At 38.5% G+C, this 16,860-nt stretch overlaps 1 long non-coding RNA gene across 1 annotated transcript in view; it reads left to right on the top strand.

The window, feature by feature from the left end:
• Positions 1 to 16,860, top strand: part of LOC112428559 (uncharacterized) — a 39,711-nt gene extending 22,851 nt beyond the window's left edge. The window contains exons 2-3 of the long non-coding RNA XR_003020564.2: positions 10,544 to 10,684; positions 16,647 to 16,860. This is a non-coding gene — a long non-coding RNA (uncharacterized lncRNA). The remainder of the gene's footprint in view (positions 1 to 10,543; positions 10,685 to 16,646) is intronic.

Below are 16,860 nucleotides of genomic sequence, written 5' to 3'. Positions count from 1 at the left end.
GTTGCCCAGGCTGTAGTGCAGTGGCATGATCTCCACTCACTGCAAGCTCCACCTCCTGGGTTAGCACCATTCTCCTGTCTCAGCCTCCTGAGTAGCTGGGATTACAGGTGTCGTCACCATGCCCGGCTAATTTTTTGTATTTTTAGTAGAGACGGAGTTTCACTGTGTTAGCCAGGAAGGTCTCGATCAGCTGACCTTGTGATCCGACTGCCTCAGCCTTCCAAAGTGCTGGAATTACAGGCGTGAGCCACCGTACCAGGCACCAATGTTGTATATATTTTATATAAAGCTTGTAATTATGCCAGTGATTATCAGATTTGGCTGAAGATTGAAATTTCTTGGAGAGTTTTAAAAGTACTGGTGGTTTGATCCCAACTCTATGGATTTTTCTTTTAAAAAACCAGTTGTAACTATGACTTGGCTATTGAGATTTTAAAAGTTCCTCAGATGTTTCAAATGTGCAGCTGAGACTGAGAACCATGGTGCTATGCCATGTTCCCATGATACCAACTAAATCCTGTAACCAGGTCCGTTGATGCTAATTTAATTTTTTTCTTTCTAAATAATTACAGAATAAAAAGATGTTTTATATAGTTACTATTCTGATATCATAATGATTAACAATGAAAGAAAGACTTTTTGAGTATCTCAAATTAGTTGCTTTAAAAAAACCAATCCATTGCTAAGGGTTTCAGTTGCTGTTCTCTATACATGAGTGATAATGTTTATGAATGTAGTGACTATTTCTATTTATTATGTAATAAGAGCTTTATCCTTGTTCGCTTGTTTTGTGAATAAGAATAGGAAATAAAATTTACAAGACCTATTGGATTACTTTTTTATCTTTGTTACTTAATATGAAGAAAATAAATAGCTAATAATGGGAATAAAAGCCAGCCCATCATGCGAGTCACTAGCTGGTACCTAATGACCAGTTGCTGATAGCGGCTGCTTCATGTTGATAGTGCAATAAAGGGCAACACATTTTGGCGATGAAACGTTTCTACAGAGAGTCTGGAGGCCTCAGTTTCAGTTTGAGATATTAGCCTGGTTTTCTAGTGTGACCTGAAGGTGCCTCAACTTCTCCATACCTTCTCTATACTGAGGTAAAGAGACAATTCCAAGACAGAAGTTGGAATTGAGGCCCTTCTGGCTCCAATGTTTCATAATTATCAAATTATTTCCTCCTTGAAATACTCTTTCTCTGCTTTCTCTCAAGACAGTAGAACAGTTACTAGAATAAGGCATCTATGCAAATATCAAAAGTAAAAAATCTACCATTTGAATATGTTTTTAACTGCACCTATTTTGGTGAATAAATCCTGTAATGAACTGATGATTTGCAAGTAGAGTGGATGCTGCTAAAAGCTCAGTTCATCTGAGAAAATTCCAGATGGAGGAAGCTTGATGTAGGCAGAGAAAATGAAGAACTGTGGTAAAATTTAATGAATAGCTCACGAAGCCCATCTGACGCTCTGTGTCAGGAGGTAACAAAATGTGTCTTTGTTGAGAAGTCCTGTGACCCAGAGCTGTGCTTCCACCTGGCAGGAGATACCGGTACTGGTGGCTGCCTGCATTCAAGACCCTCTTTCCAGAATGGTAACGTGATTTGCTTTAGTCATCGTTCCTATTCTCGCTGGGGGAGGTATGGCTGCAATAGAAAGGCAATAAACGCACCAGGAAAGGCTGATTTGTGTTGGCTGGCTGCAGCGTTGAATTGGGAACAATAGATGGGATAATAATGCAGTGGTTGGAGGCCATTTGGCTTTGACCTCGGTATCATTCATAGATGGAACACAAAGCTATTTTTACTGGTAGTTAACATTTGGCAATTGCTGATCAGTAAGAATGTACTAGACGTCCTACTGGAGTAGCATGGTTCAGTGGGCAGAACACTGACTGAACTGGAATGTAAAAATATTTGTACCTAAGTGTGTCTGTTTTGTTATTGATTGGTCTTGTGAATTTGGATTCATCCTTTGCCATCTTGGCATGAGTGTGTGTGTGTGTGTGTGTGTGTCTGTATTCATTTGTTTTGAGATGTGGAGTCGGGAGAGGGTACCTTCAGTAAGATGAGTTTGAAGTACTTAAAGGAATGAACCAAAATGAAGGTCAAAATAAAAAAAAAGTTAAGAAAAAAAATGATCAAGCTGAATGACAGTATATTTTTATGTAAAGGTTTTCTAGACAGAGTATTTGAAATATTGAGGCCCCAAAAGCTTCAATGGTTAAGACCCCCAAACACCAATGGTTAAGAACACCAATGCAATGAAAGGACAAAGGATTGTTGACTCATAGATTTACTAGGTACATTACATATTACTTTACTTTTTACAGTCTTTGGGCAGTGTTAATTATGTGAGTATACTACCCTGTTCTCTTGTTTGTAAATCAAGGTTGCCAGCTTACAGGTGGAATTTGAGATCATATCCCATTCTTTGAAGAAGCCCTCTGACATATCAGAACTCTACACATTTTATTCTCTTTTTGCTAACTCTTACTTGGCATAAGTACATGCATTCTGGAAGGAATCTTTAGTGTGTGTGTTTGTGTGTGTGTGTGTTGATTATACTTAAGCAGCATTTTTATATACCTTCATTTTAACAAGAAAACACATATACACGATAAAGGTAGCATAGGTGATGTTGGGAGGAACATGAGTAGAGAGTATGAATTCCAGGAATCTTCAGACCAGAAGTATTTAAGGGTGAGATATAGGTGTAACCCTGTTTATGTTCTACAGAATAGGGGAATTTATTTTCAGCTTGGACTAAATGAGTAGTTCCTCTCTTGATTACCTGCCACAGGAGTTCAAAGGTTCAAACTTTTAGAATGGTGGTTTGTAGCATCTGGAAGGGGGAGAGGCATGGGGAATGGAGGAGATGCAGCCTCAGAGGCAGGTAGTCAGAACCAAGTACTCTACCAAGAATAAGGAAGGTGCAGGATTGTGTGAATAGAACTCTCATTCACAGTCCACTCCCAGGAAAATACAGCATATGAGCTGAAGCAATTCTTTCGTTGGGAAAGAGTCAATGCTTTGAATAAACCTTGCGAAAGTGCATAATCAGTAACAAATTTTCTATAAAAGAAAACCCTACAACACAGTGAAGGGGCAATCTAAATATAGAGGCCAGGTTGTATGAGACAGGAATTACATAAGATACATAAAAGGGAGGATAAGAAATCACTGAAAGAAGCTGTATCCAGAATGCAAGCTCTGATAATTTACTGTACTGGGACCCAGTTCTAAGCTGTAATTCTCACTCTGGCACATGTGTTACAATATTTCACCTACTGGAAGTGCAGCTGCTCTCCCTAATCCAGAGGCAGTACAAGAGGCAGAATAAGAGTTCAAGCTGTGCACAGTCTCTAATGCTGATTCCTCCACCTATTACCCATGATACTGGGCAAATTTCCTAAACTCTCTGAACCTCAGTTTATTAAATTGTAAAATGCAAACATTAAAGTACTTCCCTTGTGCATTTTTATAAGTACTAAATGAGATAATTCATGCAAGGAATCAGGAGAGTGCTCAATCCGTGTTAGCTATTAGTAAGATGGTGGTTTCCTCTGAGAGAATGAGAGGCAAAAGGATTTCGATTATTGAAAATGTAACTGGGCCCTGGTGAGCCAGGAGATGGCTCATCATGAAGACATATCACTGTATGAACAGACAAAAGGATGCAGGCAACTAACAGTACTTGGATTGGAATGAGAAAATTGAGAGTTTCAAGAAGTATTGAGATTATTCTAACTTCTAAATTTCAGGCTCCATTGGAATTTAGCACTTTTCTTATAGATACAGATACAGGTTGATATATAGATATAGAAGTATCTATTTTGGTTTTGCTTCCTGGAGTGTAAGCTCTCTGAGGCAAGGTCTTGTCTGACTCTTCATTCTATCCTGCCCTGTGCTTGGTGAAATACAGTGCCAAGATAGAAATACACTTTCGGTTGTGATAACATTCTGTAAAGGACTCTTGTTTCCTGGAGTTGCTTATTGTGGAATGCTAGACTTTGATGGCAGAATTTATACAGTGATCTACATTACTCTCTGTAACTGTGATTACACATTTTTTTAAACCTCATGGCATTTTGAGATGACTAAAAATTTGATTGAGTATGACTGAATTACACCATGTAATATAAACTACATTCGTTTTACTAGGAAGTTAATGGAAGCTTAAATTGCTATAAAACCTTAAAACATTATTGCATATGATAATAAACTCATTTGCCTTCTAATTAAAGAATCAGTGAAAGCCCTTCAGTTGGATACGATATAGACAAATTTCTGTTCAGATTTATCCTAGAATCCACTTGTGTTCTACAAGTTATTTAGAACGTATTTCTCTACTACTTATTTCTCTCATTGTTTCTGTTTTGAGCCATGATAAAATCCACTGGCTTAAGACTAGAAAACCCAGAAATAAATCTATACATCTGTAGTGAAGTCATTTTCGACAAATGTGCCAAGAACACACACTGGGGAAAGGACTTGTTTCTTCAATAAGGGGTGCTGGGAAAACTGGGTAACTGTATGCAGAGAAATGAAACTAGACCCCTATGTCTTGCCATATACAAAAATAAAATCAAAATGTATTAAAGACTTAAATCTAAGGCCTCAAACTGTGAAACTAGTAAAATAAAACCATTGGGGAAACTCTTCAGGACATTGGTCTGAGCAAAGATTTCTTGAGTAATACCCCACAAGCACAGGCAACCAAAGTGAAAATGGACAAATGAGGTCATATCAAGTTAAAAACCTTCTGCAAAGCAAAGGAAACACACAAAAAAGTTAAGAGACAACCCACAGAATGGAAGAAAATAATTGCAAACTATCCCTCTGACCAGGGATTAATAATTAGAATACCCAAGGAGCTCAAACAATTCAATACGAAAAAAATCTAATAATCCAATTAAAAAACGGGCAAAAGATTTGATAGACATTTCCCAAAGAAGACATACAAATGGCAAACAGGTATATAAAAACCTGCTCAATATTATTGATCTTCAGAGAAATGCAAATCAAAAGTACAATGAGATATCACCCCAGTTAAAATGGCTTATATCCAAAAGACAGGCAATAATGAATGTTGGTAAGGATATGGAGAAAACCCTCGTACACTGTTGGTAGGAATGTAAATCAATATCACCACTATGGAGAACAGTTTGGAGGTTTCTCAAAAAACTAAAAATAGAACTACCATATGATCCAGCAATACCACTGCTAGATATATACCCAAAAGAAAGGAAATCAGTATATTAGAGAGAGATCTACAGTCCCATGTTCATTGAGGCACTATTCACAATAGCACAGATTTGAAAGCAACTTAAGTGTTCATCAACAGACAAGTGGATGGGGAAATCTGGTAATATACACAATGAAGTGCTATTCAGCCATAAAAAAGAATGAGATCCTGTCATTTGCAAGGACACGGATGGAACTGGAGGTTATTATGTTAACTGAAACAATCCAGGTACTCAAACTTTGCATGTTCTCACTCATTTGTGGGAGCTAAAACTTGAAACAATTGAATTCATGGAGATAGAGAACAGAAGGATGTTACCAGAGGCTGAGAAGAGTAGTGGGGGTGGGGTTAGGGGGAAGTGGGGATGGTTAATGGGTACAAAAATATAATTAGACAGAATGAATTAAACAGAATGGTGGCAGAATAGGGTGACTACAGCCAGCAATAATTTATTGTACATTTAAAAATAAAAGTATACTTGGATTGTTTGTAACACAGAGGAAGGATAAATGCTTGAGGTGATGGATACCCCATTTACTCTGATGTGATCATTATGCATTGTATGCCTGTGTCAAAATATCTCATGTACCCTGTAACTATATACAGCTACTATGGACCCATAAAAATAAAACATAAAAAATTATTTTTAAGCCAGGTGCAATAGCTCACGCTTGTAATCCCAGCCCTTTGGGAGGCCAAGGTGGGAAGACTGCTTGAGTTCAGGAGTTCAAGACCAGCCTGGGCAACATAACAAGATCCTGGCCTCTACAAAAAAAAAAAAAAAAAAAAAAATTAGCCAGGTGTGGTGGTACATGCCTATAGTCCCAGCTACTTGTGAGGCTGAGGTGCAAAGACTGCTTGAGACAGGGAGGTTGAGGCTGCAGTGAGCTGTGATTGTACCACTGCGGTCATCCTGGGGGACAGAGTGAGACCCTGTCTCGAAATTTTTTTTTTTTTTTTTTTTTTTTGAAATTTGTTGGTTTGAATGCTTCCTTCAGTGTTTCTGTCAGGTCCCTCCTTAGTATCCTATACATATAATACAGAGTTCCATATAAAATGCAAAAACTGGAAAACTTAAAAGAGATGGATAAATTCCTAAACACATACACCCTCTCAAGACTGAGCCAGAAAGAAATTCATTCCCTGAACAGATCAATAATAAGCTCTGAAATTGAATCAGTAATAAATAACCTACTAACCAAAAAAAAAAAAAAAAAAAAAAAAAAACCAGAATCAGGCAGTTTCACAGCTGAATTCTACCAAATGTACAAAGAAGAGCCGGTACCATTCCTACAGAAACTATTCCAAAAAATCGAGGAGGAGGGACTCCTCCACAGCTCATTCTATGAGGCCAGCATCATCTTCATACCAAAACCTGGAAGAGACACAACCAAAAAAGAAAACTTCAGGCCAATATCCTTGATGAACATTGATGCCAAAATCCTCAATAAAATACTGGCAAATCAAATCCAGCAGCACATCAAAAAGCTTATCCATCACGATCAAGTAGGCTTCATCTCCAGGATGCAAGTCTGTTTCAACATATGCAAATTAATACATGTGATTAATCACATAAACAGAACTAAAGACAAAAACCACATAATTATCTCAATAGATGTAGAAAAGGCTTTCGATAAAATTCAACACCCATTCATGTTAAAAACTTGCAATAAAATAGATAATGAAAACACATACCTCAAAATAATAAGAGTCATCTATGACAGGCCAACATTATACTGAATGGGCAAAAGCTGGAAGCATTCCCCTGGAAAACTAGCACAAGACAAGGATGTCCTCTGTCACCACTCCTATTCAACATAATATTGGAAGTCCTAGCCAGAGCAATCAGGAAAGAGAAAGAAATAAAGGGCATCCAAAAAGGAAGAAAGGATGTCAAAATATCTCTGTTTGTAGATGACATGATTCTATATCTAGAAAACCTTATAGTGCTGGCCCAAAAGCTCCTCCAACTGATAAACAAGTTCAGCAAAGTCTCAGGATACAAAATCAACGTACAAAAATCAGCATTCCTATATACCAACAACAGCCAAATCTCGAGCCAAATCAGAAAGACAATCCCATTCACAATTACCACAGAGAGAATAAAATACACAGGAATATAGCTAACTAGGGAAGTGAAAGAATTGGCAAAATATTGTTCAATTACAATTATAAAGAGAATTACAAAACACTGCTCAAAGAAATCAGAGAAGACACAAACAAATGGAAAAACATCCCATGCTCATGGATAAAAAGAATCAATATCATTAAAATGGCTATACTCTCCAAAGCAACTTACAGATTCAATGCTATTTTTATCAAACTACCAATGACATTCTTCACAGAACTAGAAAAAACTATTTTAAAATTTATATGGAACCATAAAAGAGCCTGAATAGCCAAGGCAGTCGTAAGAAAAAAGAACAAAGCTGGAGGCATCATGTTACCCAATTTCAAACTATACTACAAAGGCTACAGTAACCCAAACAGCATGGTACTGGTATAAAAACAGGCACATAGACCAATGGAGCAGAATGGAGAGCTCAGAAATAAGGCTGCACATCTATGACCATCTGATCTTTGACAAAGCTGACAAAAACAAAAAAATGGGGAAATGACTCACTATTCAATAAATGGTGCTGAGATAACTGGCTAGCCATATGTAGAAGATTGAAGCTGGACCTTTTCCTTAGACCATACACAAAAATCAACTCAAGATGGATTAAAGACTTAAATGTAAAACTCAAAACTATCAAAACCCTAGAAGACAACCTAGGCAATACCGATCTGGACATAAGAACGGGCAAAGATTTCATGACAAAGACACCAAAAGCAATTGCAACTAAAAGCAAAAATTGTCAAGTGGGATCTAATTAAACTTAAGAGCTTCTGCACAGAAAAAGAAACTATCAACAGAGTAAATAGCCAAGCTACAGAATGGGAGAAAATATTTGCAAACTATGCATCTGACAAAGGTCTAATATCCAGCATCTATAAGGAACTTAAGCAAATTCACAAGAGAAAAACTAACAACCCCATGAAAAAGTGGGCAAAGGACGTGAACATACACTTCTCAAAAGAAGACATACACGCAGCCAACAAGCATATGAATAAAAGTTCAATATCACTGATCATCAAAGGAATGTAAATCAAAACCACAATGAGATACCATCCCACACCAGTCAGAATGGCTATTATGAAAAAGTCAAAAAATAACAGATGCTGGCAAGGTTGTGGAGAAAAAGGAACATGTATACACTGTTGGTGGGAGTGTAAATTAGTTTAACCATTGTGAAAGCAGTATGGTGATTCCTCAAAGAGCTGAAAGCAGAACTACCATTTGACCCAGCAATCCTATTGCTCTGTATATAACCAGAGAAATAAAAGTCATTCTACCATAAAGACACATGCACATAAATGTTCATTGCAGCACTATTCACAATAGCAAAGACAGGAAATAAACCTAACTGCCCATCAATGACAGATTAAATAAAGAAAATATGGTATATATACACCATGGAATACTATGCAGCCGTAAAAAATGAGATCATGTCTTTTGAGAGAACATGGGTGGAGCTGGAGGCTATTATCTTTAGCAAACTAAAATAGGAACAGGAAACCAAGTGGGAGCTAAATAATGAGAATTTATAAACACAAAGAAAGAAACAATGGCCCGGTATGGTGGCTCACTCCTGTAATCCCAGCACTTTGGGAGGCCAAGGCAGGTGGATCACTTGAGGTCAGGAGTTTGAGACCAGCCTGGCCAACATGGTGTGAAACTCCATCTCTACTAAAAATACAATTAGTCAGGCTGGTGGTGCACGCCTGTAATCCCAGCTATTCAGGAGACTGAGGTGCAAGAATCACTTGAACCTGGGAGGTGGAGGTTGCAGTGAGCCGAGATTGCGCCACTGCACTCCAGCCTGGGTGACAGAGTAAAACTGTGTCTCATAAAAAAGAGAAACCAAAAAACAAAGAAGGAAACAACAGACACTGGGGTCTACCTGAAGGTGGAGGGTGGGAGGAGGACGAGGAGCAGAAAAGATAACTATTGGGTACTGGGCTTAGTACCCAGGTAATGAAATAATAAGTACAACAAACCCCCATGACACGTTTTTACCTGTGTAACAAACCTTCATTTGTACCCCCAAACCTAAGATAAAGGTTAAAAAAAATGCATTGGTCTAAATGCTTCCTTCAGTGTGCCTATGAGGTCCCTCCATAGTATAAAATACACATGTATTGGCTGGATGCAGTGGCTCGCGCCTGTAATCCCAGCACTTTGGGAGGCTGAGGCAGGCAGATTGCCTGAGCTCAGGAGTTCTCGCCCAGCCTGTCTCTACTAAAATGCAAAAAATTAGCCAGGCGTGGTGGTGGGTGCGTGTAGTCCCAGCTACTCGAGAGGCTGAGGCAGGAGAATTGCTTGAACCTGGGAGGTGGAGGTTGCAGTGAGCCGAGATCATATCATTGCACGCCAGCCTGGGTGACAGAGCAAGACTCAAAAAAAAAAAAAAAATCTCCACATGTATTACATACACAATCATATATAAGAAAATTTATATATGCTAATTTTATAAAATATTAAATATATTACATAAAATAGTATTGTATACGAATACACACGAAATTGTAGTATACACACGTAATATATAGTATTTGGCAGTATTTCAATGCTATGGGATAAAGATAATAAGGAGAAAATGGCTAAAAGATAGATATACATGTACATGTACATAAATTTCAATATATTAGCATATACATATTAATATGTTTGATATTGTTACTGTGTACTAATATCTATCTATATTTAGCTTGTTAATAAATATGCTTCCTCAAGGCTAGATTAGAGTCTTTGTTAATTATGTTGCTAAGGCGCTTTTGCTTTCCTCTGATAGCCATCACCAGGCCCAGCTTCAGTTTATTTCCCATCACTGTCTCTAATTATCTGGGAGACTCATTGTCTCTCATTCCGCTCTGAGAGGTTCTGTCTTCACCAGCCACGGTATTCTAACCCTGGGTCTCCGCCACACTGAGGTATAGGGGAAACTTGTTCCAGTTCTGCCCCCCCTTTTTTTTTTCCTCTGGGAGAGTCATCTCTGAAGGTTTTTCCCTGACAACACGCTCTCCTTGAACTGAGTATGTCCCAGCACAGCTGGTTTCACAGACATTGTGTCTGCGCAGTTGCACAGGCTGCCATTCTCCGAAGAGCCCGGTACTTGACTTAATTCTCTGCTGTTTTGATATTCTGGATAATTTTTGAACAAGAAGCCCTACAGTTTTATTTTTCACAGGTTCCTGCCAATTATGGAGGCAGTCCTGTTTCTAAGCGCCATTAAGCATCCTTCTGAGCCGCAGAAAGTCATACACCAGTCTTCAGCCGTGCCCATCACAGTAGCAGTGACAGCACACCACTCTGCCCACGATACGGATCAGTACGTGTTTAAGTGAACGCTGCTCTGTCTGCCGATGTTAAGCACTCACTCCACCCCTCCTCTCACACGGAGGCCCATGCAGTGAAGAGTAAGGGACCTTCTCACAGCCGCATGTGATGAATATTGAAAACTCTAAGACTGAATCTTTACTTGATGCAAATAAGTTCTCGAAGGAATCCTCTTAAAGTCTGTCATCATGTTATTAGAGACACAAATTCTCTTCAACTCTAAGGTAGCAGCCGGTAGCGTGTTGCATAGCTGAGTAGCTTTAACAGAAGGAAGGAAACGTAGCGCCGCGTTAGTTTCCCAGGGCTGTCGTAACACATCGGCACACACTAGGTAGCTTAAAACAACAGAAATTACTTTTCTCACAATTCTGGAGTCCAGAAGTCTGAAATTAAGGTATCAGCAGAGCCTTACTCCCCAGAGGCTCTAGGGATGAATGTGATCCTTTCTTTTTCCAGCTTCTCGTGGCTGCAGCTGTCCCTTGGCTTGTGGCTGTGTCTCTCTGTGCTCCATCTTCATGTTACCTACCACTTTTATGTGTATCTCTCCTGTGTGTGTCTGTCCCCAAACTCAGACCCTTTCCTGAAAGGATACAGGTGGTTGCACTGAGAGCCCAGAACATATGATTGCACTGAGAGCCCAGATAGATAATACTGGATGCCATCTTTTTGGGTGCCACCATTCAGCCCACTACAGGCATGTATGTTGATAGGAGTGCTTAAGATATTCAAACAGGAGGACAGGTGCAGTGGCTTATGCCTGTAATCCCAGCACTTTGGGAGGCTGAGGAGAGCAGATCACCCGAGGTCGGGAGTTTGAGACCAGCCTGACCAACATGGAGAAACCCCGTCTCTACTAAAAATACAAAAATTAGCCAGGCGTGGTGATGCGCACCTGTAGTGCCAGCTATTCGGGAGGCTGAGGCAGGAGAATCGCTTGAACCTGGGAGGCAGAGGTTGTGATGAGCCGAGATGGCGCCATCACACTCAGCCTGGGTGACAGAGCAAGACTCCGTCACAAAAAAAAAGAAAAAAAAAAAAATGTCCAGCAGGCAACATGGCAACGTTTGGGAAGGTGTTCAGTGCACAGGCAAGGCACCTTCATTTTTAAACTAGGAGTTCCTCAAAGCACAAAACCCAAAGCTGTCACCTCCTCAAAGCTGATTCAGAGATCCATGTTTTCAGGAGTGGAAGGTTTTTGTGGTATGCTCCTTTCTCTGCAATTTTTATAGTGAACCTTAAAGATGTCTGCCCTAAATGTTCTACATTATTCTAGTTTGTTCACTGGTTCAAAGGCTGTAGCATAAATTTTGCACAAATGGTTAATCTCAATTCTCTTGACCCTTGGAAAGGGCTCAGTACATAGTCAGCTCTGGTTAAATTTCATATTTAATACATGGGTCTACATGCTGTCATTTTCAGCAATACCTTGGTGTAAGAAACTAGGAAACATGAAAAGTCACTTAGTTTCTCTAGTCTCATTGAAAGGTGGTGGGATTAGGTTAATTTTTGGTTCAATTCCTTTGAACTTAGAATTCTGTGAGTATTTTGTAAAGTAGCATGTGAGCACTATGAGGGTAGAAATTAAAAAGAAACTTTTTATTATGGAAAACTTAAACACATGCTAGATAATGTATCCCTATGCACTCATTACCCAGATTCAACATTTAATAATTCAGTTCAAAGTTAACATCATCTAACCCCCCTTGTCGTATTACTAAACATGTAATAAGCAGTTTGTTGACAATTTAATCTCCAGTTTAAAAACAAATACTGTGCATTGAATTTTGCTTTTATCAAGACCTTCTCAACCAAAGCCTGTAATGCAACGTTTAGATGCATAAATGCTACAAAGTTTTGGGGAAATAAAACAACTTCAAAGTTGGCGCCAGACCTATGGTGTAAGGAATAAATGTTTTAATTCCTCTTTCCATTGTGTTTCTTCAATTTTTTGAAATTCTATAAGCTGAAAATGAAGAGAGAAAATGGGAGGTGCATTCATTAGCATAGAGATGGTTGTAAGAGGCAAGAATGGATGAGGTTGTCAGGAGAACCAGAGAAAGGAGGAAAGCAAGAGACTGAGAGAGTGACCCTGATAATTGATGACCATTCAGGCAACTAGGAAAAGATGAGCTCAGTAGGAGACTTAGAAGTATGTCAGCCTGGGGTGGTGCTCATGCCTGTAATCCCAGCACTTTGGGAGGCTGAGGTGGGTGGATCACAAGGTCAGGAGTTCGATACCAACATGATGAAACCCCGTCTCTACTAAAAATACAAAAAATTAGCTGGGCATGGTGGTGTGAGCCTGTAATCCCAGCTACTCAGGAGACTGAGGCGGGAGAATCACTTGAACCCAGGACGTGGAGGTTACAGTGAGCCAAGATCGCACTATTGCACTCCATCCAGCCTGGGCAAGACTCTATCTCAAAAAAAAAAAAAAAAAAAAAAAAAAAAAAAAGAAGAAGTATGTCAACACTGGGAAATCAACCTAGAATAGCTTGGGGACCTGATCCAGAAGCCACAGGAAGAGGATTTTTTTTTTAAAGGAAGTGAGTGGTGAACATTGTCAAATCCTGCATTTGACATATGAGAGGAGTGTCAGTGGCATGATGAAGGCAGAAGCCAGACTTGAGAAGTCAACAGAAGTTGACCAAGAGGAGACAGGACGGATTAACAGCTCTCAGAAGGAGCCCACTTCTTACGTGGGAGGAGAATAGCCAATAGCTAGTGGGTAGATGAGGAGAGCGAAGTTAATTATTTTCAAGACAGGAAACATTTGACAGTATTTAACTGCTTCTGGGATAAAGGTAGTAGAGAGGAAAGACAGAAATAAATCAATAAGGGACTTTTCAGAGAGGCTACTGTGGGACTTAGACCACAGGCAGAGAATAATTTATAGGTGGGGGAGGAATCATCATTGTGATGAAAGGGAAGGGAGAAATCTGAAAAATCTGATCTGGATGCAGATATAGGTACCTTTAAGGGTAGGAACTGATGGGTTTCCATCTGATATATATGTGCTTTTATATATCTGATTTTATATATTCCATCTCATATATATGTACTTTTACACACACACACATATATAGGTGTGTATATATCTATATAGGAGTATAGATATACATACCAATATATAAAAATTATATATAAGTGTAATATATAAAGATATAAATACCATATATATTATACATATATACAATTTTTTGAGGGAGGTGACAATGTGGTCTGCTGAGAAGCAGGAGACTATTGCTATAATTTCAGTGAACACTATATGCTTACAGAATAAATGTTAATAAGCAATGTTAAAAAAACAGACGTATTCTGAACAATTTGTTGGTAATCATCTTTTTCTCCCTTTTATTTTCTTTTTAGCTTGCATTTTTTCCCTTTTTAATAACACTCAGTGATGGTACCTAAACAGAAATTATAAAATAAAACAATCATTTATTTTTATGGAGAAAAAATAATAAAATCAACCAACTAACTGAAGTGTTAAATCTATATTGGCCTTACTATATTCCGGAGAGTTTTAGTGGTAATACAATTCTTACACAACACATACATGCTCACACGCACACACATCCCCCAGAAATCAAATCATTCAAGATAAATGCACACTACAGTCAACTTGAAAGTCTTTAGGAATAAATACGTGTTTCTTACTATGCTCTGAGACTGTCACCCCCTTGGATCTCATGCCCAATTCTAAAAACAAGTGAAGCATATAAATCTCTAAGACCCAGAGTTTGTCAGCTGATTCTCATTATTCAAGGATGGGAGGAGAGCTGTTAGAGGAACAAGGCAGGGGAAAGTTAGCACAGCATTGTTAGAGATCTCAGTACAGTGGTTCAGAGGAGCCAGCTTGCTTCGATAGGGAAGGGTTAGGGGACGGAGGGGCATAGTTGGGTTTGAATTTTCTTGTTCCACTTCTAAGGAAATGCCAGTTCCTATAGAGCATACCTCTCTTTCTTTTCTGTTCCCTTGCCCCTTTTTTTCTTCTTTTATTTTCTTCTGTCTTGATCTTTCCATACCCCGAAGTTAAAGGATGGGGGTGCTCACGGGAGAGCAGAGTCGATTCAGGTCTGGTAGGATGAAGAGTTGGAATGAATCTTCCCAGTCCATGTAGCTTCTGTGTTCTACCATGCAGGGAACTCATCTTTCTTTTCCAGTTCCTTTTTATATTGTTCAGCTAAAAAAGGAAGCATCAAAATAGCTTGTAAGCACCGTGCTGGTTTTTGTTAAACTTCAGATTCATTTTAGAGTCCTCAGAGACCTAACTTCTGCTTGTACCTATTTGATACCCAACAAGAAATTTTGCGACAATAAAATGAAACACTTATGCTCTCTGAATATCATAAACATTGTCAATTATGTGTTTAAATTCAGTATCTGTGTAATAATTAAAGAAGTTACAACAGGATAAACCAAGTAGGAAATAAACGCCTGGAACTATACTTGGTAGATTTAGGGCATCTAAAGCATTGACTGGTTTGCTGAAAGACCGTGACAGTTAAGAAATTCCCCTGCCAGGGTAAAATTAAAAAAAAAAAATAAAAAACTTTAAAATACCAGATCTTTCATGTCTAGGATGGAAAAGTTTAAATTTTGTACATATTCACACCATTTCCTCCACGATACACAGCATGTAGAAAAATGTGCAATAGATATTTGTTGAAAATATTTTTTTGAGTATGTATTCAAAAAAGAGGATACGTCTAAAAAGAACCTGTCAAGGATCTGAAAAACAGCCACCTAATTGGTATGTTTCTTTCTTATTTTTAATTTGAAAACCAGAGGCACGTCACTGTTTTGGGGGAATAACAGTTTCACCAGTTTCCTCTGCCAGCACCTTTATAGATGTATCCAGAAAGGCTCTGATTGTCATGAATGCTTTTGCAAACATTCTGCAAAATAACAATGGCAGTTCTGACATAATTTTTTAAAAATTTAATTGGCCATAGAATAGAAATGGCAGAAATGCTTTAAAAACATTACAAGGGATTTCAGAGTAAGAATAATGCTCTGAAATAAGCATAATGGGATGAAGAATGATGACACTTTTTAGTGGAAAAAATTTTAAGTGCTTTTATCTTTTTAAAAAGCAATTCAAAAATTATCCTGACACTGATGCTTAGAAAGTGTCTGTAATTTTTCTCTGGAGCACTATAAAATATGAGCTGGTTCTCCCCGATCTGTGATAGTTTACATGGAAGGTTATCTAATCTGTGCAGAAGATCATGTACTTTTTTTTTTTTTTTTTTCTTTGAGACTGAGTCTTGCTCTGTCACGCAGGCTGGAGTGCAGTGGCGTGATCTCCGCTCACTGCAACCTTTGCCTCCTAGGCTCAAGCCATCTTCCCACCTCAGCCTCCCAAGTATCTGGTACCACAGGCACGGACCACCACGCCTGGATAATTTTAGTATTTTTTGTATTAGCTTGGTGCAAAAACAATTGAGGTTTTTGCAGTAAATACAGGTTTTCACTATCTTGCCTAGGTTGGTCTCCAAATCCTGGGCTCAAGTGATCTGCCCTCCTTGGCCTCCCAAAGTGCTGGGATTATAGGTGTGAGCCAGTAAAATATTTTTGAATAACCCAGCATATATCTTGTTATTTATAAACTTTATGTGCTATATTTTGTCTATTAAATATTAGAAATTTAATTCTTGCTTTTTAGATAAAAATAAGCATAAATGGACATTAATTTTTTCTTTATGCCTCAATTATCTTGCATATTTCTTGGGGTATATAGCCTTTTCATCCCCACTTCATTTTAAAAATCATAAATACAGGCCTTTCTCTAGCCTGTAGGTAAAGAACCACATAGTCTTTAAGAGAGAAATGGGGGATATAAAAAGCTTAGATACATTCAGTCTCTCCTTAGAGTATAATGAGAGATAACTGTATACAGTAGTTGATTTTTATTAACAGATTATGTATCTGTGTTTGTTTCATTTCAGGGGTTAATTTTCAAGTATTGGATGGTTCTCCCTCTTTGAGTTACCATTTGTTTCTGCTTATAACCTACTGATCATGCCTTTAGTACTAGTAAATATTGAAAAGGGAAAGCCTTGGGTGGCTTGGAAAGGCTTTGATGTAAATACGTGTTGCTGAGATGGGGAAGTGAAGGTGTCGGATTACGCATGACTTTCACAGGTGTTCTTGTACCACATT

Source organism: Macaca nemestrina, chromosome 6 (genome assembly GCF_043159975.1).
Source record: "Macaca nemestrina isolate mMacNem1 chromosome 6, mMacNem.hap1, whole genome shotgun sequence".
NCBI classification, from domain to species: domain Eukaryota; kingdom Metazoa; phylum Chordata; class Mammalia; order Primates; family Cercopithecidae; genus Macaca; species Macaca nemestrina.
The sequence above is the reverse complement of the archived record's forward strand: the minus strand, read 5'-3'. Positions and strand labels throughout refer to the sequence as shown.